The sequence below is a fragment of the Procambarus clarkii genome, chromosome 59 (genome assembly GCF_040958095.1).
Source record: "Procambarus clarkii isolate CNS0578487 chromosome 59, FALCON_Pclarkii_2.0, whole genome shotgun sequence".
NCBI lineage: Eukaryota > Metazoa > Arthropoda > Malacostraca > Decapoda > Cambaridae > Procambarus > Procambarus clarkii.
In genome coordinates, this window is record NC_091208.1 from 5,486,448 (window position 1) to 5,509,825 (window position 23,378).

A 23,378-nucleotide genomic window follows, 5' to 3' on the forward strand; every position below is an offset into this window, starting at 1 on the left:
ACTAGGCCGATTAATTGCAAGGGCCTATCGTAGAATTGTTGGAAATTCGCCTCTCCCTGGATGCTCGTGTTGTACTTCTGATGGCGTCGCTAGTCCAGCTCCGACTCTTGCGAGAGTTGGGTCGCTACTCATGGCGTCGCCATGCTTCCATCTCCCTCAACCCTCTCTCACATATTCGCAATAGAATTCAGAATTACAGAATTTATTTACAGTCTTTAACATGACTGGGAAGGTCATTCCACATTCTGGGTCCCTTGATTTGTAGAGGACTCAGAATGTGGAATGACCTTCCCAATCATGTTAAAGACTACCTCTCTCAACCAGTTTAAGATAAAAACTAAACACTACCTAATTAACTCCCTGTAACCTACCTTACCCCTATAATGTCAACCCATGTCCGCTGTTTTTTAAACAATGCTGTTTGTCGACCAAATTGTTTTCTTGCTGTTATTCTGCCATATTTTCCCCTTTTTATATTTATATTTTCTCAACACATTTTATACTTTAATCTCAATTAGTATTAAGTTTTAGTGTTTAGTGTTTTCCTGCACGAAACGCTTTGCGTAATAGTGGCTTTAGGCATTGTATGTACTAGCTCTATAAATTCATCAATATTTGTATCACACCCTGTATGTACGTACTTTACCTAAATAAACATTTGAATTTTTGAATGCTGGCATTGGAAGTGAATGAAACATACGAGTGCCGCTTAAATATGTAAACAAATATGCATAATGGGTCGAGTTGTATTAGTTATTATAGTAAAAATAGTTATAAAACCCAGTCATATAATACAGATTGAATATATCACACAATAGCATGATATATTCACTCCATAGTCTCTAAATGATTTTCATTGATATATCACGCAATTGTGATTTCTATGCGATTTAAGTGTGGTGTAAGAGTGTGAAAGCCATTACCGTAGGCCAGAATGTGGTTGGGTTGGCTGTAAAACCCTGGTTGGGTTCCAGTTTTGGGCCTCCAGAACCTCCCAGTGAATTCAATAGAGTTCCATGTTTGTCAACTTTAGTACCACCATGGGTGAGTCATTAAGGCAGGTGTCTTGGATTCAACAGAATGCAGATTCAAGCCACTCTATTGCATAACCCTTAAACTGCGCATGGCGTATATATACACCATGAGTAACATGTCCCACCGTGCGCATGGCGTATATATACGCCAAAGGGTGCCAGGCACGATTCAAATGTCCCGCGGTGTAAAGGGTCACCCATACCATAGCCAGGGGCGATTGTAAACAGACGCCATCTTGAAAAAAATCTAGAGCAGGCCTCCTTTGTTTCCCAGGCCTTAGTTAGTGGCCAGACACCATGGCAAGCACATCACGACCCAGCGTCCGACCTCGCTCAGCGCACTGCGCATCGCAGTCTTTGACCGAAGACGAAATAGTCAATGAATTGTTCAAGGACGTTGACGAATCTGATATTGACGACTCTGATATAGATGAGGACTATACACAGCCTGAAGAAATAGAAACCATGGATAGTGAGGGTGAACATGTTGGTGCCACGAGGGTGAGGATGCCACGAGAGTTACCCGCTACTACTCAACACCACTTCGCGCCCAAGCACATAGTTCATGTGTTCCATTGCAAGTTTATGATATGATCGACGAGTCTGAAACAGGTGAATCATTCTCAGGTTTAGTGATGTAGAATCGGAAAATTGTTTCGCCCCGCCTGCTAGTGCCAGTACAAGTTTCGCCGCATCAGCTGCCCAGCCAGACAAGCGCCGCCACATGAAACAATATATATATATATTTTTTTTTTGAGATATATACAAGAGTTGTTACATTCTTGTACAGCCACTAGTACGCGTAGCGTTTCGGGCAGGTCCCTGGAATACGATCCCCTGCCGCAAAGAATCGTTTTTTCATCCAAGTACACATTTTACCGTTGAGTTAAACAGAGGCTACAGTTAAGGAATTGCGCCCAGTAAATCCTCCCCGGCCAGGATACGAACCCATGACATAGCGCTCGCGGAACGCCAGGCGAGTGTCTGACCACTACACCACGGAGACTGCCTCATATGGCGACAATGAGGAACAAATCCCCTCATGTTCCAATACTTTTCCCTCAGCGACCCTTCCTGCCCCTACTGTTTCTAGACCTGCTTCAGCTCCTGGTCCCCGGATTCCTCGCCGTGGTGCAGCTAATGGCTCTCGGAAGACAGCAGGTTTATTTGTGTGGAGTGATGGGGAAGATTTTGTTCCACAAATTCCCGACTTTGACAATAGAGATGTGGGAATTACAGATCTTTTCCCTGATACTGGTGACGAAATGAGTGAAATGGACTTCTTTACTGCATATTTTGATGAGCTGCTCATGGAACACATTGTTCACGAAACGAACAGACCTGCGGCCGATCTCATTGAAGGTGAGGAGGTATCAGAATTTTCATAACGTTGGAAAGTGACAACTGTAGGTGAACTGTATGTGTTTTTCGCAATTTGTATGTTGATGAAACATTGTGTGAAACACGTAATATCAGATTATTGGAGCAAAGACAACGCTGTTCCAACACCATTGTTCGGGAAATATATGTCCCGAGACAGATTTCTGATGATCCTACGGTGCCTTCATTTTGCAAATAATGCAGACGAGACACAGGATGATAGGCTTTGGAGGGTGAGGCACGTGCTAAATGACCTGATTGAAAAGTTCCGAGATTACTACATACCAGCTCAGAAGCTGGTTATTGATGAATCCCTTGTGCTTTTCAAAGGACGTGCAGCCTTCAAGCAGTATATTCCCTCAAAACGTCACCGATTTGGACTGAAATTCTTTGTGCTCTGTGACTGTGAATCAGGAATGGTGTTACACATGATACTGTATTCCGCTACAAATGTAGATATTCCTGCTAATGACACACATGGCTTCTCAGGTAGTGTGGTGAAGGCACTACTTGCACCATATCTGAACAAGGGCCACATATTGTACACAGATAACTATTATACCAGTCCCTTACTAACCAAATTCTTGCTTGAAAATAAAACTGGAGTGTGTGTGGCATAGTAAAGTCAAAACGAAGGGAAATGCCTGTGTTTGACACTGCTATGCAAGTAGGTGATTGCGAGGTAAGAAAAAGTGGTGCAATACTTTCAGTGCGGTAGAAAGACAGACAAAGTGAACATGCTGACCACCATTCATCCTGGTTCAATGATGGACAGTGGCAAGGTGAACAGAACAACAAAGCAAATAATATAAAAGCCAGATTGTGTGATGGACTACAACATCAACATGCATTTAGTTGATAAACGTGACATGATGGTGGGTGCTGTAGAGTGTGTACGGAAAACAGCGAAAACAAAGAACAAAGAAAATGATTTTCCATCTTATTGACATAACAATGCTGAACAGTTACAACATGTATCATGTGAAAACAGGTAGAAAACCAAATTTCTGTTCATTGTGGGAACCGACCTGTGAGATTTATATTTATTTAATTTATATGAATATATATAGAATTTATATTTACGTTAATTTATATACGTCGATAGCAATTTGTATAATGATAAGTGGACTGTATTTCTGCAATAATCTCATAATCTCACAAATCGATCCTCTACACATTAGGGGGGTTTATATTAATTTAATTTATATATATGCAGCCAATCAAACTACAGTATTAGACTACATACATTGAAAAGGTTCCTTATATTATAGTACAGCAGGTCTTAGTCCACCAGGTATAACTAGGGTGTAGACACCACATTTTCCCTCTTTGAGGTAGCTTCCATCACCCTGGTAACTGATGCACAAAGCATGCTTCCTCGTCTTGATCTGTCAAAAGGGCGCTAGCTGTAAAGCCAGAATCCTATATATGACAAGCTATATCAGAGAAAACACTATACATGGAACCATGAAGACCTGGCTTAATTACATTTAGTTTGAGGCTATCTCGTGCTCTAAGCGGCTAACCCTATATCCACTGACATTAATGGCCATAAATGAAAGATAAACGGGTTTCGGAAAGACACTTCCCTTGAATTTTGATGACAGCGTGTTGATGATGGCAGATCACTACTCTGATCTTCCATAACACTTCGTCCAAGAGAATTAACAGGAGCCGAATTTGCTCCCGTGAGCCTCTGTGGTCTCAATATAAACAATGGCAATGTCTAACACTCCATACTACTGACGCTACTGGCCGACATTGTCCAGATATAATAGGAGCCGAATTTGCTCCACGCGTCTCGGAGGTGACAACAACAATGGCTCCCCTCCTTCCTCACTGACGCCTGGCTTACATTGTCCAGATGTCAATAAGTGATAGAAGAGTCACATTTACTCTACTTTAATATTGATAATTAAGTCAATTTATATTAGATGTTTTTATGATGGTAAAGTCCAAAGACTAATGTATTTAAAAATAATTCCCACCATAATAGGTGGTGATTTATAATAGTATGTGGTAATGATATCCCGTTTTCTATAGACGGTAATTCCACTACAAGTTACGTTTTCTATGGGTAACTTGTTTATACAATACAGCTATTATCTGTCTGTATGATATATTAAATGCTATCGGATTTTCCGACATTCATTTAGTTTTCAACTTGTGAAACAGTTACTAGGTAAATTTGGCAAGGACACCCCTGGCATACAAAGACCCATTCGAGACCCAATATTGAACCATGCTCCTGAACCCAGGCTCGCTTACAGGGTGGCCTTCCTGGTACACCAAAGAAAGAAATTACCACCAACTGGAGCTCGTGCAGCAGGCCAGCGTTGGTGTGTTGTGTGTTCCAGTACCAAATTGAGGCCACAGAAACGTAAATTGGTGTTAACATGGTGCGAAGCGTGTGCAGTCCCTCAGTGCCATATCGACTGTTTCGCACAGTATCACAGTCTCCAGGACTACTAAATGTGTAATACTTCTGTAAATAAATGTACATATCAAGTTAATTTTAGTGTTTATATTGAAAAAACCCAAATACATTGAATATTTCCTGTAAACTATACCATTTTGATGGGCATACTTGTGACACTAATATATGAGAGCGTAGTGAGTTTATACCAGTTTTATTATAATACAACGTCTAGTGATAATAATTGGAACAATACTAGCGAAAAAAAATATTGTAAAATGTCCCAAGAATACTATAAATAATGCTGCAAAAATAAATTCTCGGTAACTCGGGCCTCCTGAGTGGCCGTGAGTGACGGCTCGCTGAAGCATCACCCTTGAGCGCTCACGCTCTGTGACGTCATCGTAATCTTGTCGGCTCAATTACGTCATTGGTAAGTACAATAGATTTTTGTTATTATTTTTCCTGTGCTCAGGGGACACAAATTAACATGTTTAGAAGACGAAAAAAAAATTTAGAATTTTTTTTTCTTGCGCACAGGAATGTAAATGTCCTCAGGATCCCTTAGCTGCTTAAGGGCTTAAAATGATTTTCATTGATATTCGTGTTATTAAGATTTCTTTGCATAATGATATTATTATTAATAATAATAATGATAATAATAATAAGAAAATCCACTAGGGCTATAAGGTGGGCACGAACTTATGACCCCAACATTGCCAGTCATGTACTAGACCACTTCTGACTTGTAAAAGTCATACAACCGGATTTCTACTAAAATCACAGGAACTTTGGAGGCCCCCTACTGAAGCCAGTCTAAGATTTTATGTCTGACCCTGCTACGGCCTTAATGGGACGCAACCGGGTTCTTTTCTGATGGTATTAGAGTTTGGGTATCCGGCCCCAAGTTAGTAGAGGCTTTCAAGGGGCGAGTTCAGTAATGCAAGTAAAAATGAAAAGGGGAGGTACATTAAACACACAAGTCCGTCACTTTATACTATGTATAATTAGTCTTCCCACCACCATGGATAAATAAAAGTCACAAACGGGAAATATCACTACACAATGTACATTATCATCTCACTGAAGCCGCTGAACACTTGACGAAGCTCGCTCCGTGCAGTCTTGCCTGATTTCCTATTCCACGGCACTACCCTCTGCAAGTACCAGGAAACCACAATGAATCTACCCTGGCCACAGGCCAGCCAAATCACAATTCCACTGGGTGCCTCGTCGTGAAGGCCCACAACCACAGTCCAGCCTGTAGCTGGCAGGTCTATCAGCTTCTATTAGGCCACTAATATCATTAGTTATTTATTATTTAGTTATTATTTATTATTATTAGTTATTATTTAGTTAGCTTCAATTAGGCCACTAATAATCAGCAGGTCTATTAGGCCACTATGAAGCGGCCTATCAGCTTCACGCTGTTAGGCCACTTTACGACGAATACTAGGGTTGCGAGTCCTAGGCAGGAGCCTCGTGCAACTCGCTGGTTACTCTCCTCATTCGGCACCACAGTCGGACATCTCTTCCACCAGCCAGCCCCGGGTACGGCGAATCCCGACACTGCCACTCCTCAGGAAGACAGTTGAACACTACAGTTCTCGTCCGGCGGCGGCTCACTGCTTCTGCAAAGCAGACTGGTGAAGAGACCTTGGCTGCCTTGGGTAGACTGACTCTTCCTGCATCACAGCAGCCCTATGTTGACTCTGTGAAAGCAGATACGTCATCAGTATTGGGACACTACATAGGAACCACTAGGAAACATCACTTACTGGCTTATACACAAACGTACAGCTTCTAGCTCAATAGATGGCGCTGATGTTCTGAGCACCACCTCACCAGAGGTCAGCACTAGCTACCTCAGGAGCTACCAGGACAAGAATGTAGCATGTCCAGCTGGCATATTCCTGCTACCACTAGATGGCGTCGTCCACTTCGGGGGGTGGGGGGGTTTCGGGAGCGGACTCACAGATGGCGTTGACGTCACTGCTCCATGCTCTGACGATGAACTTGGGTTTGTAACAGACCCACAAGCACTCGGGTGGAATATAACACGTTAATGTGATAATAATGACACCACAAGACCAAAAGACTGCAGATTACTTGAAAAAAGTAAGAGTACTGCAAGGGAAACCTGTATGCTTGGAAAAGCTGGACCCTTCAGAAAGACGCACATGAGTCGTGCTTTTGGGATACCCAATCGACTTTCCCCTGGATCCAGTACTAGAACACAAGCAAATCCTGAATGCGGAAGGATGCCGCACAAAAGTAGACAAGGCAGCAACACGTCAGGTTCTGGTGACCGTCATGGGGCATGTGCCAGAAACATTCAGTCTTGGAAATTGGGGAACATACCGACAGAGACCATACGTCCCGGAACCCCTGCGCTGCTTCAGGTGTCAGAAATACGGCCACCATCAATTACGCTGCACCGAACAGGAGAGATGCGGAGTGTGCAGCCTGAGACATCCCACCAAAGACTGTATAGCCAAGCACAAGGCAAACCAGGCCACAACAGCCAAATGTCCAAATTGTGGAGGCAAACATCATGCCTGGAGCACAACCTGCTCTTCACGGAAAGAAAAAGTGCAGACAGCTCAGGCCAGGATAAACACACAGACCAGCACCACATACACCAACACCAACGTCTGGAACACTCGTGCACAGCCACAACAGGCACCCACTCTCACAGAGCAAAATTCCCGAATCTATTAATTCCAAATCAAAAAATACACAAAAGTGCTGCAGAAATACAGCAAATGCAAAAGAGCAAAAAACAATTACTTTCGGAATCAACACAACAGATATACAGTTTTACCACCGAGGTCCAGCTGAAAAACATCGTGAAGATCATGGCAGAGACCATTATCAATTGCCTACAGATGACGCAGAACGCCTCACAGCAACAGACTCAAGAAATCACTTGTGTGATAATGGACAAGATCGTGCAGCAGACCACAGTTACACAAGAAACAGACAGTCTGAGACAAGACAGAGCAAGAGGACAAACAACGCAACATGGACATACAGACTTCCAACAACAGTCGGGTAGTCAAGACACCAGAACATCAACATTTACAAAAGCAACTGCAAGAAGCAGTGACCACCCAAGATCAACAGAATCTTACAACACAAGAGACAGACAACAACAGCCAATGCAGTCTAATATGCAACAACACCAACAAAGACGTATTGAACAGCAGAGATGCACAGGTTCCAACAACACAAGAAACAGCCACGAGCAATCAATGCAGTCCGACATGCAGCAATACCAACAACAAAGTGATGGACCACAGTTATGCACAGATTCCAACAATGCCGAGGATGACCACGAGCAATCAATGCAGTCCGATTTGCAGCGACACGACTTGCGAGGTGGAGAATATAGAGGTCGATTCCGAAGAAGAGTTCTACTAGAACAGGCAACACCAACCAAAACCGTCGTCTGGCCATTACGAATACTACAGTGGAACATACAAGGTCTTGGAAATAAAAACCACACACTTCAGGAGGCTGCAATCAGCACGAAAGCAGATATAATCGTTTTGGAAGAAACTCTTTTCCCAGCCACGAAATACTTCAGATTAGCTGGATATCAGCACAATGTTATACCGTATGAGCAGGGAAGACAAAGAGGGTTAATGACCATAGTCAGGAACGCCAGCAAGAAAATAGACCCAGTTTCGTGTGGAGATGAAGTATAGGTATTAGCAGTAACAGTGAATATGGTTAATATTGAGCTCCTCATATACAACGTTTACAAGCCCCCTAGACGTAAACTTGAAGCAGAGGCAGTGCTTGCCTTGGGCCACGCAGGAAAATGTAATTATTGTTGGGGATTTTAATGCTCATCATCAAGAGTTAGGTGTGACTGGGCCAGCCAATGCAGATGGGCGCCATTTAGCTGCAGCTCTGCGAGAAGTACCTGAAATTACACTTCTCAACACTGGGGAACCCACTCACATTCTAGGAGGTTCCCTTGATCTTACATTAATCTCAACAGCACTCAAGCATCAGGCGAAGTGGGAAGTAGACCCGGTGATCACCAGTGACCACTATGCTACTGTCACAACACTAAACATAGAACGACTTCCTACACCACCTGCACAACCTAGGTGGAATTTAAGAAAGGCCAATTGGAATATATACCAAGAAGAACTTGAAAAATGGTATGCAACATATACGCCACCTGAGGATTTGAGCATACACGAGACCAATCTGCAGGAAGCCATTACAGCTGCTGCAAACAAAGCTATTCCAATCATTATCACAGGAAACACAAAGCGAAAGAACTATTGGTTCTATAGTAATGAAGTTAAAGAACAGAACCACAGAGTCAACATCTTCAGAAAACATCTAAAGTGAAATCCCACACCAGAAGGAAGAACTCTGCTAAGAGCGGTGATATCTGAAACAAGACGAGTTTCTCGAGAAGTAAAGGAGGCAAGATGGTTTGAGTGGTGTCAAACTCTAAATGAACATAGTAGTCTTGACAAGATATGGGGTCAGATTAAAACTATATCAGGTCGTCCAGCCCGACCACAGGTATGTATTCAACCATTGCAGGAGGCTGAGAGACTTGCTCTCCAATTTGCAGAAAGAATAGCTTCATATCAGCTTCCTGCAATGGTCCGAAGGCAGCAAGAACAATTAAAACAAAATAGGTTGACAGTCATTCATGAGAGCATAGCTATAAATGACGAATGTGACTGTCCCTTCACCAAACAAGAACTAATCAGGGCCAAAAAAGGTGGTAAGGACACTGCACCAGGTGCTGATAACATTACATACTCAATGATCGCACATGCAGGTCCTGCTGGAGAACAAGGAATATTGGACGTCATCAATGCATCTTGGCAGCAAGGCAAACTACCGACCTCTTGGAAGAAAGCAGACATCATACCGATTCCTAAGCCGACAGAACCTGGCAATTACAGACCCATTTCATTAACATCATGCATTAGTAAAACTGCAGAACGGATGGTCTTAAATAGGCTACTGTGGAAGACTGGAGACCTTCATAAACACATTTTGGCTTCACTAGAGGAGTAGGTACTGCCAACTGCATAGCAACATTACTAGGAACAGTTAACTCAGGTCCAGCTATAGTGATCTTCCTTGATCTAGAAAAAGCATTCGAACTTGCAAGCCCGCAAGCAATTTTACACACCTTAGTTAAAAAAGGTGTAAAGGGAAATATGCCAGTATGGATTCAAGATTACTTAAGTCACAGGTATGCCAGAGTAAAGTTGCAAGGACATGTGTCGGACTACCACTTGCATGAGAATGGGACTCCTCAAGGAGGAGTCCTCAGTCCTAGTCTTTTTAACATCCTTATGGAAAACCTTGTTACCATGACATTTACAGAAGGGGTTAAATTGCTAAGCTATGCTGATGATATATCATTAGTCAGTACAGGTCCTTCACCTCTAAATAAAGCACAAGGTGTATTAAATAAAGTAACATCTGAATGCAGCGTTTTAGGGCTAAAAATATCTGCACAGAAGTCTAAGGCAATGAGACTAGGTGGCAGCACTCCAGACAGGCACCTACACATTCAAGACATTAACCTTCAGTGGGTTTCACAATATCAATATATCGGAGTGTGGATAGATTTTAAAATGACATTCAACAAGCAAATTCAATATCTAAAGGAGAAAGCAAAATCACGACTAAATATAATTAGAGCAATCACAGGGCCCCGTCTAGGAGCAAGACACAAAGTGTTAAGAATGTTTTACATACACGCCGTTCGTTCCCTAGTTGATTATGCAGTGCCTGCCTTACTCACTCTTTCTCCTGGTCAGTGGGTAAACGTTGAGGTTATTCAAAACGATGCATTACGAATCATAACAGGAGCTCCCAGATGGACTAAAATACTGAACCTAAGACTAGAAACCAAGCTAACGTCGATTGAAATAAGGGTAAAAGTGATTGCTGCGTGCATGCTGACCAAGATATTAACTAGACCTAGAATCAGTTCACTTAAAGATTGTTACGGCCCTCTCGGGACGCAACGGGGTTCTTACTCTGATGTAGTTAGAGGAAGATATATATCCGGCCCCAAGCCAGTAGAGGCTATCAAGGGATGCGATCCGTGACGCAAGTAACTTAAAGGGAGTAGGGAAAGAAAGGTAAGAACTTAATATAATATAATATAACCTTCACCATTTAAATATATAAAAGTAAAACGTACACAATGGGGAGGGGTATTAACACTTTACAAAGGGGATCAACACTGTAGTCTTCTGCTGGAGACTATGGATCCTCGAAGCTAGGTGCTGAGTCCGCGGTGCTTTCGTCGTGGCCTCAAGACGTGTCCTCTGAGAACACCGAGTCTACCCTGGCCACAGGTCAGCCACAACACAGGTCCACTGGGGGCACCGTCGTGGAGGCCGTCAACCACACGTCCAGCAGGTCTGCTGGCAGGTACTGAGCCACCAAGGCTGGTACGGCCACTCCACGAACGATAAAAGGGGTACGCCCTAGACAGGAGTCTCGTGTGATATCACCAATCACCCTCCTGTCCTCAATACCCCAGTGGATTATCGTCTCCAACCGTCGGTCCCGGGTAAATCCTTCCACTGCCACTCCACTGGCAGGCTTAACACACCACAGTGTTCTTCCGGGGGGACGACGTCACGACAGCTGCAGCAAACTTCACTGTATGGAGACTGGCTGCCTCGGGTAGACTGACTACACCTTCAACACAGTGGTCCCAGGTCGGCTCTGTAAGCAGACACGTCATTAATAACCGGGACACTAATACACCACACTCACAGGCTCAGATACAAACGCCCGACATATCCACTCCATAGATGGCGCTGTCTTCGGAGCACCACCTCACCAGAGGTCAGGAGCGGCGGTGTTGAGCGCTGAACCAGACTGGAAACTGGTCCTCGAGGCCAGTACACGCTGTCCTCACTAGGTGTCGTCGTTCGTTTGGCGGGGGTTTCGGGAGCTGACCCACAGATGGCGTGTTTGTCACTGCTCCAGGCACGGACGCTGGATCCGGGTTCGTAACAAAGATATACTCACTGGAGCACTAACTCTGGACAGAAGAGGCTCCAATAGCAACAGGTGGACCCAGTGTGCGATAAACACCATCAATACATTCGATATAACAAACACAGTCACTGAGAAGGGTGTCGACGAAATACATGCAGTCTTTGTTATGCAAGCCCCTTGGGAATCTCCGCCAGCAGACTTTAAGATTATGGTTATTGAAGGAAAAAAGAACCAGACAAATCCTCATCTGCTACGTAACATTGCACAGATGCATATAGAAGCAAACATGACATCCGACAGCTTCACTTATTTCACTGATGGATCAGTAGACCAGCAGGGGCAAGGAACCGGAGCTGCAGTTAAAGTAGGAAACTCTGTAAATAGTTGGAGGCTCTCAAATGGGTGTTCGACTTTACAAACAGAGATGCTAGCCATTCAAAAGGCTTTGGAACATGCTCTTGCTGAACACTGACAACATGTTATCATACATACAGATTCGAGAACCGCCATTGAAACCTTGCAACAAGAAAACATATGTGATAACATACATCTGATCACAAATGTTATATCATTAATGCAAACACTCAAACGACATGGCCGATGGGTACTTATCAACTGGGTGCCAAGTCATGTGGGAATAATAGGAAATGACATTGCAGACGAAGCTGCAAAACTTGCAACTAAGAGAAGAAATGTAGACATTTACATACCACAGAGTCTATCACAGATTAAGAAAGTAATTAGAAACAGAGCAATGCAAAAGATGTACAGTGACCACAACACAGCAGTTGCAACATCAGGATCTGCGGGTTGGTACAAGAATTCAACCAACTACGAACCCCTTAGTTTAATGAAAGGGAGCAGTAGAGCAACAGAAGTACACTTACATCGCATCAGGCTTGGATACCCATGTGCATGGGAAATAGGCTTACAGGTTCCGGAAGATGAGAGGAAATGTCAACACTGTGGAGAAATGCCCGACAGACCACTGGAACATTATCTAACACAGTGCACAGTTACAAACCCATTAAGATTTCAACTTAGATTCAACAGGGCAGAAGTTGTTAAACACATATGGCAAAATCTTACTGAAGCGACCTTACGAGTAATAAATACTCATACTCCGCCCAAGTAAAACAGAAACAAGCAACACTTAGTGGGCCAGTCAGAGGCTTAGGGCCCGCGCAGGAATATCCCTGCAAAAAAAAAAAAAAAAAAAAAACAGACTGTCCATATCATAGCCTAAACCACATTAAACCTGTGAGTACTGATTCACCTAAGTCAGTAAATTTATTATCATTTCAGGGTCCAGTATACTAACCCAAAATACTGATGCCATAAATGATTTAATCATTACTAACCCTGATAACATTATATTCCTCAATTAGGAAGTTCTGTCAGGTGTTAAACATTATTTACGGCAGTAGAATACTTGCCAAACATAATTAATAATCTTGTGTTCATTAAATTTCTCATACACTTATTTTCTTACACGTGTATATATTATGTAAAATTACAAAAATCTAAAAAAACATAGCACTAATATTTACACATTTTTGCACCATTTATTGTAGTTATGCCAACCCAACAGAGGTAGGATATTTTAGACTGCAATTGTACTAAGATTTGTACAAATTCAGCCTAAACCATTAGCTGCATTAATAGGTAGAATTATTACCTAACTAGTACTGTTAGACAGTGCTGGTGTAATAATTTTTAACATTGTGCTGACTCCAAGTAGGGTGAAACCTTTTATTTTATACAATTGTGTAATTATATTTTCTTACATATGTCTATGTTCATCTTTGAGTGTTACTTATGTGTTACTGCCCATCCAAAGCTGATTTTGAGGAGCTAAGCCTAGGAACCTCTGTAGAGACAGCAGAGTACTACTCAAATATTAGTTACTTATTATTAGGTAGGTAGCCAACCTCCAAACGAGGTAAATTACAATCAGCCTAACCAAGAAAATATTAGGCTGTCAATAACCATACCTGCTCTACACATAAGAGCAAGTATCATAGCTGTCCAAGTAGCTATATAAGCTCCATAAAGCTTCAACCCATAGTCAACATGACTAGACTAGAAAAAAACTAAAATACGGCTGAAAGGCCTAAAATGTCATTTGACAGAGTTAATCAACCAATGTGACAGCTGGGTGAAAACAGACTCAGTTGATCTCACATCGCTGGAAATCTCAGCAGAGATAGCTAACCAGCAATTTAAGCATATACAAGAAATTATTGTACTGTACATCAACACACTCCATGTCAGTGATATTGATCTAGATGACATAGATCTAATCATGTCTGACCTAGCCGACTTTGAAGACAAAATCCAGGCCAAGTTAATCTACTATAAAAAAGTGGGTTGCAACACAAAATGTTCCTGCTGGAGCAGGACATATTTATGGTACACTTATACCCAAGCAAGCACTCAGCTCAGATGAAGTACATGAGCTACCTCAAAATGAGGAGATTCCTCTAATCATATATGACCCTTACACAGGATCAACAACTGAAGTTCAATCTTCATTTTCTATAGTTTCATCCAACACAACTTTACATAATAATACCTTAACAGAGTCAGAACCACTTTCAGAGAGCTCATCTCTATATTCCCTGGATTCTATAAATGCAATACATGAGGCTACTGAATTAACAAGCCTTCCACATGAACCCAGAAAACCAAGTGAAGCTACAGATGAAACTGCAAGTGCAGCTGCAACAGCCAGTGAATATGAAACAGAAGATGAAGATGCAGCTGAAGCTGGAGTAAAAGCTGAGGATAAGCAAGAAGCCTTAAGCAAAACTAGTGATGGTCATAATCACTCACAGCAGCCTCCTAGGGGTGATACTGAACCGATCAGCATCAATCAAGCCATCCAGCTCCCTATGGCAAGTGCTGACAATGAGAAGACAATCATCAACATCATGCACCAACTACTAGACTTATCTCAACCAAATCAGACAGTTGACTCCTTACAAGCTTTTAGTTTTCAGCTTGAGTCACTGTTAAGATCCTTTAGCAAGGAGGTGGATCACCCCACTGCTGAGTGGATGTCGAAAATTATCATCCAGAGAAAACTGTCTGGTGAGATGCTCAATGAATTACATTTATACCAGAATGGTAATGTCCTGTCAATGCAGGATATATTAACAGGTTTGCGTAACATAATAAATATACCAGCAAACCAGGCACATAATGTCTATTCTGAACCCACAGAAACTGTACCCATATTAAGTACCATACCTGAAACTCCTAGGTAATACACAGTCATTAGGTAATAAGGGTACTAATAACCAATGTAATAACAACAGGTCAAACACTGATTCCTCAGTAAGACCTAAGAGCACCACAAGTGCTACCAAGAGACCCAGGAGTCCAGTAAGTACTCCCAAGAGCCCAATAGCTGCTCCCAAGAGTACACCGAACACTTCCACCCCAAGTTGGAAGAAACAAAACAACAAGCAAATGCAAACCGCAAAGCCTTCACAACCAGTAGTTGCAGTTTCACCTAAACCAGTGACCCCTAAACGACCTGTTGGATGGAGGTTGTTTGTTCTGCAATAAAAAATGTACAAATGTACTGATTACCCTAATAGAGATACCGGAGTCAGGCGATTGACACAGATGTACTAGGTGTCTCAAAACTCATAATACTAACAGCTGTGACACCCCACTGAACACCTGCAATTGGTGCAGAAGAGGCAAACATCATGATGCACTGTGTAAATTTGTCAAAACAAATTATTTTAATCCTAGAATAGGAGGTAGAGAATCTACACAAGTACAGTACTGCAAAGTCCGAAATGTTTACAGCATAATTTCACCAGCGTCTCAAGTGGATGCAGCCTTGCCTACTGCCCAACTCCAGGTAAAGAATAAAGGAGCCAAAATCACCACTCATCGACGTCGACACTGTTGAGAAAGCAGATGAAGCGGTTAGTTATCCAACATAATTGTTTAATTCACTCGATCTGCCAGGGATACTATCACACGTGTGAGGAGATGGTTCACCAGCTCACTTACAATAGTGCTCTTATGCCTGTGGAGGCCAGTACACTTGTTAAGTGCACTTGTTAAGTGTGCGGACTTAAGTTTGGTAACCAGCAACCGAAACATCTAGTGTTTGGGCTCATGTGAGAGCCCCAGTCATCAGCAGTCCAGAAATGTTACCCTGGCCGGGGTAGCACGTATGTGGACAGTGCTAGAGCCGATAGCATCATCTCATTGTATGGCTTGAAGCGAGACTCGAGTTTGCGCGGGAAACAAGCTAGGCCCTGCTGTAAAGCTGGATATATCGGAAGTTCCATTCGGAACTTTAAGATTAGGATACTTGAGCACCGGGGAGTATCTTTTAGGACTGGATTATCATTGTCTAAACCAGCATTTTCGGAGATTAGAAACCATTGTTATGACTTTAATCATTCTCTGCTGGAATCTGATTTTAAAATTCTGGACACTTGAATGAATGGCCAATCAGATTTGAGAGTAATGGAATCCTTATATATAAAGGAGCTGCGGCCTCTGTTAAATAGCAACCTTTCAGCTGTTCAATTGTACACTGTATAGTGCACAGTAGGCCCTGTAATTTGATTTATAGTTCATTCTGACAGTTTAATTTTATTATAATTTTGTTTAGTTTACCATGTCTTTGCCTTTTCTTACTTATTTTAAGTCTTGATATTGTACATTATTATAATCTTTTTATTTAGGATATATAATACATTTTTTGGTATTTAGATTTGTTTAATATTTGAGTTTTTATAAGATTTTGGTTAGTACTATATAAATGTCGCTTATTCTGCTTGCATTTTATACACATTCTTGTTGAATTGTAGTCATTATATTAATATTTGTAATAGTGTTTAGTATCTATGTGTTAACTATCAAGTTTCACTCCTGTTGATCACTTCGCGTAAGTTTAATAGTATGGTTTGTTTTAGTAGTTATAAAATTCCTCTTGTAATTTAATGGATTTTTGAATTAGCTTTTATCTATGTGTGACAGTTAATAAGTTTTATTTGTAGTGATAACTTTAAGTAAGCTTAAGTGTTTTGTTTTTTAATCATTTACCCTTCTTTGATAGGCAATTGTATTCAGTATGAGTTCTTTATTTACCAATTATTTGATTGTGATTCTTTTTTTTTTTTTTTTTTTTTAGATCTGATGATGAATACGAGAAGTATTCGAAACGTTATGCATTTTAAAGTAAAGAATCTGAAACAAGATGTTCAGTATATTCCTGGTTTTCCTATTCATCTTAAAATATATATATATATATATATATATATATATATATATATATATATATATATATATATATATATATATATATATATATATATATATATATATATATATACTGTATATATATATGACAATGTCAGACCACGGAGGAAAAAATGAAACAGGAAATTTCCTTAATGTCCTCCGTGGTCTGACATTGTCACATTCTTAATCACGTGTTTATTTTCGTGATATACACACACACACACACACACATATATATATATATATATATATATATATATATATATATATATATATATATATATATATATATATATATATATATATATATATATATATATATATATGTTTCATTGAATATGACCGCATATTCTGTATTTATTATTTTCTGGTTTAGGGCTTCTATCCCACTAACTATTTTCTTAGCATCAGGGCTTAATTGAAATAGGAGTTCTCCAAAACTCATTTTCGTACTTTTAAGGTGAAGAAAAGAAGTGATTTACTATAGAGTGTATTACACTTATTTGTATAATTTAAACAAATAAGCGGAAAGTAAACAAAACAATTACAGCAATCAACGCAAAGAAAGGTAGTGTGCATTTCAATAAACTTCAAGGCGACTACGGCTTAGGATATGCCTACGGCAATGTTAAGACGCATAAACCAGGTAACCCACTACGCCCTATAATCAGCCAAATACCAACCCCAACTTATCACCTGGCAAAGAAACTCAATGAACTCCTAACTCCATACACTCCAAGTAAGTTTAGTCTACAATCATCAGCAGATTTCCTAGAATTGATCAAATCTACCCAGCCCGATGGAATCATCGCTTCCCTGGACGTTGAATCCCTATTTACCAACGTCCCAGTCGACACAACCATAGGAATGATACTGGACAATACAGAGACGAGAGCACCCCCAAATTAGACATACCTGAGCCACACTTGAAAAGTCTTCTCGAAGCATGTACAAAGGAAGCCCCTTTCATCAGTCCACAAGGAGACATGTATTTACAAATAGACGGAGTAGCAATGGGCTCCCCCTTATGAGTTTTATTTGCTAATTTTTATATGGGAACCATCGAAGATAGGGTCTTCAGTAGCAGACAAAAAACAACTGTATACTGCCGTTATGTAGATGACATATTCGTAATAGTAAAAGACTCAGATGAACTAATTGACCTAAAAAGACACCTAGAGAGAGAGTCAGTACTCCGATTTACACATGAAAATAGTGAAAATAACAGTCTGCCATTCTTGGATGTACTAATAACAAAAACAGGAACCTCTTTAAGCACCAACGTATATACCAAGCCCACCAACATAGGATTATGCCTGAACGGTAGAAGTGAGTGCCCCAAAGATATGCAGCCAGTGTTCTCAATGCTTATATTCGTCGAGCGCTTACCCACTGCTCTGAATGGAGCAATGTGAGTAGAGAGTTTGAAAGAGTAACTCAGGTATTGGTGAACAACGGATATAGCAACGCGGAAATAAACGCTGCTATAAGAAGACACTTGGACCGTTGGTATAATTCAGAACCTAGAACAGAAACCACAACACCCCCAATAAAATTATATTACAAATCAACCATGCACAGTGAACATATAAAAGAGGAAAGAATAATGAAAGAAATAATCCGTAAAGGAGTAAAAAGCACTACTCCTAACCAAAACATAAACCTGATAATATTCTACAAAACCAAGAAGACTTCCGAACTCCTTATCAAAAACAGCCCGAAGCCGACGGAGAACCCTCTACAGCAGTCAAGCGTTGTATACATGTACACTTGCCCCCACGAAGGATGTAACCTTCAATGTAAGTACATAGGTATGACGTCGACCAAGCTGACGAGGCGTTTGACATGCCATCTTCAATCTGGTGCCCCTAGGAATCACATGAGACAAGCCCATGACATTACTCTAACAAGAGAAATGTTAATCTTTGTGTTTAGATAGGAGCTGTCTCGTATGGGCCAATAGGCCTTCTGTAGTTACCTCTATGTTTCACCTCACATTTATCCCTTATGTATCCCCCATGTTTTCACCTTCATTGTATTATCACCTGACCTAATGCGGGTATAAAATCAACTAGTATTGTAAGATCTGTTCACTTGAGAATGAACCATGGAGGTTCGTAACGTCGTGCAAATTATACAAAAAAGTGTAATACACTCTATAGTAAATCACTTCTTTTCTTCACCTTAAAAGTACGAAAATGAGTTTTGGAGAACTCCTATTTCAATTAAGCCCTGATGCTAAGAAAATAGTTAGAGGGATAGAAGCCCTAAACCAGAAAATAATAAATACAGAATATGCGGTCATATTCAATGAAACATGTTTGAAAGAAAACCTGCTGCCAGTATACACCAATATATATATATATATATATATATATATATATATATATATATATATATATATATATATATATATATATATATATATATATATATATATATATATATATATATATAACTGAACAGAGTTTAAACATCTTCGATTTTATACCTGCTTTTGGGTGAGGTGATATGTTACATCAGTTTTGGATGAGGCTCTTATCCCTGTGGAATACGGGCCACAGGGATAAGAGCCTCGTTGAACGTAGAATCACTGTTTACCAACGTACCTGTGGATGAAACAATCGGGATGATAGCCGACAGAGTGTATCGTGATCTAGCCTGTACTCCTCTTGACATGCCAGAAAGTATTCTGAGGAAACTACTCCAAGCTTGTACTAAAGAGGCACCCTTCTTGAGCCCGGATGGGCACATGTATAAGCAAGTAGATGGGGTCGCCATGGGTTCTCCCCTAGGTGTCCTGTTTGCGAACTTATACATGGGTACCATCGAACAAAAGGTCTTAGTCGACATGAACTTGAAACCGGCCATATACTGCAGGTATGTTGACAACATTTTTACACAAGTACCTGATGTCAGACATCTGCAGGAGCTGAAGGAGGCATTTGAGCGGAATTCTGTGTTGCGTTTCACTTACGAGATGGAGAAGGATGGGAAGCTGCCCTTTCTAGATGTAACAGTCATGGAAAGGAGCGGAGGCTTCCACACAGCAGTCTACACTAAGGAAACAAACATAGGAATGTGTCTCAATGACAACAGTGACTGCCCAGACAGGTACAAGAGAAGTGTCGTTAACGCTTATGTCGACCGTGCTCTCAGCCACAGCTCAGGATGGAAGCAAGTCGACGAAGAACTCTGTAGGGTAAGGCAGGTCCTAGTCAACAACGGCTTCTCCAATGGTTTCGTTAAAGACATCATAAGAAGGAAGGTGAAACGCCATGCAACCTCTGAAGAGACAACTAACACAACACCTATACCCCCTATTACACTATTTTACAGGATCTTCTATTCCACAGCTTATAAAACGGAGGAAAGGGTCCTGAAAGATATTGTTAATAGAAACGTTACCCCTACAGATAAAAATCAGAAGATACAATTGACGATCTACTATAAAACCAAAAAAACGGCCAAGCTACTCATGAGAAACTCTCCAGACACAAAGCAGAACGCTTTAAAAGAGACAAATGTCGTCTATGCCTTCAAATGCCCACTTGGTGACTGTAAGCCTCAAAGAATTCAGTATATAGGCAAGACAACAACATCTCTTTCCAGGCGATTAACGATGCATAAGCAACAGGGCTCCATTAAGGAACATATAATCTCTTCCCACAACCAGACCATCACCAGAGAAGTCTTAAAAAAAAAACACGGAAATCATCGATAGATACAGTGATAGCAGGCGGCTAGATATCTGCGAGGCACTACACATTAAGAAGTCGACACCAGCAATCAACAGCCAATTAATGCACAACTATATTCTACCCACTTCAAGACTCCGCACCAATATAGAAGCATCAAGAAATATGGGCCAATAGGCCCTTTGCAGTTACTTCCATTCTTCTCTTTAACTTACAAAATATTATACCCATTGTTTCGTGTTCTGTCTTGTGTTGAAAGATTGTTTTCACCTCATCCAAAACTGTTGTAATATATATATATATATATATATATATATATATATATATATATATATATATATATATATATATATATATATATATATATATACATATATATACACATATATATATATATATTTATATACATATATATATATATATATATATATATATATATATATATATATATATATATATATATATATATATATATACATATATATATATTTATATACATATATATATATATGTCGTACCTAGTAGCCAGAACTCACTTCTCAGCCTACTATTCAAGGCCCGATTTGCCTAATAAGCCAAGTTTTCCTGAATTAATATATTTACTATAATTTTTTTCTTATGAAATGATAAAGCAACCCTTTTCTCTATGTATGAGGTCAATTTTTTTTTATTGGAGTTAAAATTAACGTAGATATATGACCGAACCTAACCAACCCTACCTAACCTAACCTAACCTATATTTATAGGTAAGGTTAGGTTAGGTAGCCAAAAAAAGCTAGGTTAGGTTAGGTTAGGTAGGTTAGGTAGACGAAAAAACATTAATTCATGAAAACTTGGCTTATTAGGCAAATCGGGCCTTGAATAGTAGGCTGAGAAGTGCGTTCTGGCTATTAGGTACGACATATATATATATATATATACATATATATATATATATATACATATACATATATATATATATATATATATATATACATATATATATATATATATATATATATATATATATATATATATATATATATATATATATATATATATATATATATGCGAACAAGCCTGAATGGTCCCCAGGACTATATGCGAATGAAAACTCACACCCCAGAAGTGACTCGAACCCATACTCCCAGAAGCAACGCAACTGGTAACTACAGGGCGCCTTAATCCGCTTGACCATCACGGCCGTCAAAAGGAAGTGATAGCCGAGGCTATTTGAGCCACTTCCCCGACGGCAACTCGGATGGTAATCTTGGGCATAGCATTTCACCAAATCACCTCATTCTTTGGGGCACACGTGAGGAACACAAATGCGAACAAGCCTGAATGGTCCCCAGGACTATATGCGAATGAAAACTCACACCCCAGAAGTGACTCGAACCCATACTCCCAGAAGCAACGCAACTGGTAACTACAGGGCGCCTTAATCCGCTTGACCATCACGGCCGTCAAAAGGAAGTGATAGCCGAGGCTATTTGAGCCACTTCCCCGACGGCAACTCGGATGGTAATCTTGGGCATAGCATTTCACCAAATCACCTCATTCTTTGGGGCACACGTGAGGAACACAAATGCGAACAAGCCTGAATGGTCCCCAGGACTATATGCGAATGAAAACTCACACCCCAGAAGTGACTCGAACCCATACTCCCAGAAGCAACGCAACTGGTAACTACAGGGCGCCTTAATCCGCTTGACCATCACGGCCGTCAAAAGGAAGTGATAGCCGAGGCTATTTGAGCCACTTCCCCGACGGCAACTCGGATGGTAATCTTGGGCATAGCATTTCACCAAATCACCTCATTCTTTGGGGCACACGTGAGGAACACAAATGCGAACAAGCCTGAATGGTCCCCAGGACTATATGCGAATGAAAACTCACACCCCAGAAGTGACTCGAACCCATACTCCCAGAAGCAACGCAACTGGTAACTACAGGGCGCCTTAATCCGCTTGACCATCACGGCCGTCAAAAGGAAGTGATAGCCGAGGCTATTTGAGCCACTTCCCCGACGGCAACTCGGATGGTAATCTTGGGCATAGCATTTCACCAAATCACCTCATTCTTTGGGGCACACGTGAGGAACACAAATGCGAACAAGCCTGAATGGTCCCCAGGACTATATGCGAATGAAAACTCACACCCCAGAAGTGACTCGAACCCATACTCCCAGAAGCAACGCAACTGGTAACTACAGGGCGCCTTAATCCGCTTGACCATCACGGCCGTCAAAAGGAAGTGATAGCCGAGGCTATTTGAGCCACTTCCCCGACGGCAACTCGGATGGTAATCTTGGGCATAGCATTTCACCAAATCACCTCATTCTTTGGGGCACACGTGAGGAACACAAATGCGAACAAGCCTGAATGGTCCCCAGGACTATATGCGAATGAAAACTCACACCCCAGAAGTGACTCGAACCCATACTCCCAGAAGCAACGCAACTGGTAACTACAGGGCGCCTTAATCCGCTTGACCATCACGGCCGTCAAAAGGAAGTGATAGCCGAGGCTATTTGAGCCACTTCCCCGACGGCAACTCGGATGGTAATCTTGGGCATAG

General features: G+C 41.0%; 1 protein-coding gene across 2 annotated transcripts in view; it reads left to right on the top strand.

Annotated features, from left to right (window-relative positions):
- Positions 1 to 23,378, top strand: part of LOC123752340 (WD repeat-containing protein 87-like) — a 112,153-nt gene that overhangs the window by 17,680 nt on the left and 71,095 nt on the right. The window contains exon 1 of one of the 2 annotated variants that reach the window (XM_069306855.1): positions 778 to 5,263. The exons of the other annotated variant lie outside the window; for it this stretch is intronic. The gene's annotated coding sequence lies outside the window, so the exon portion shown is untranslated. Of the gene's footprint in view, positions 1 to 777; positions 5,264 to 23,378 lie in introns of those variants that run through there. 2 annotated transcript variants of the gene reach the window in all.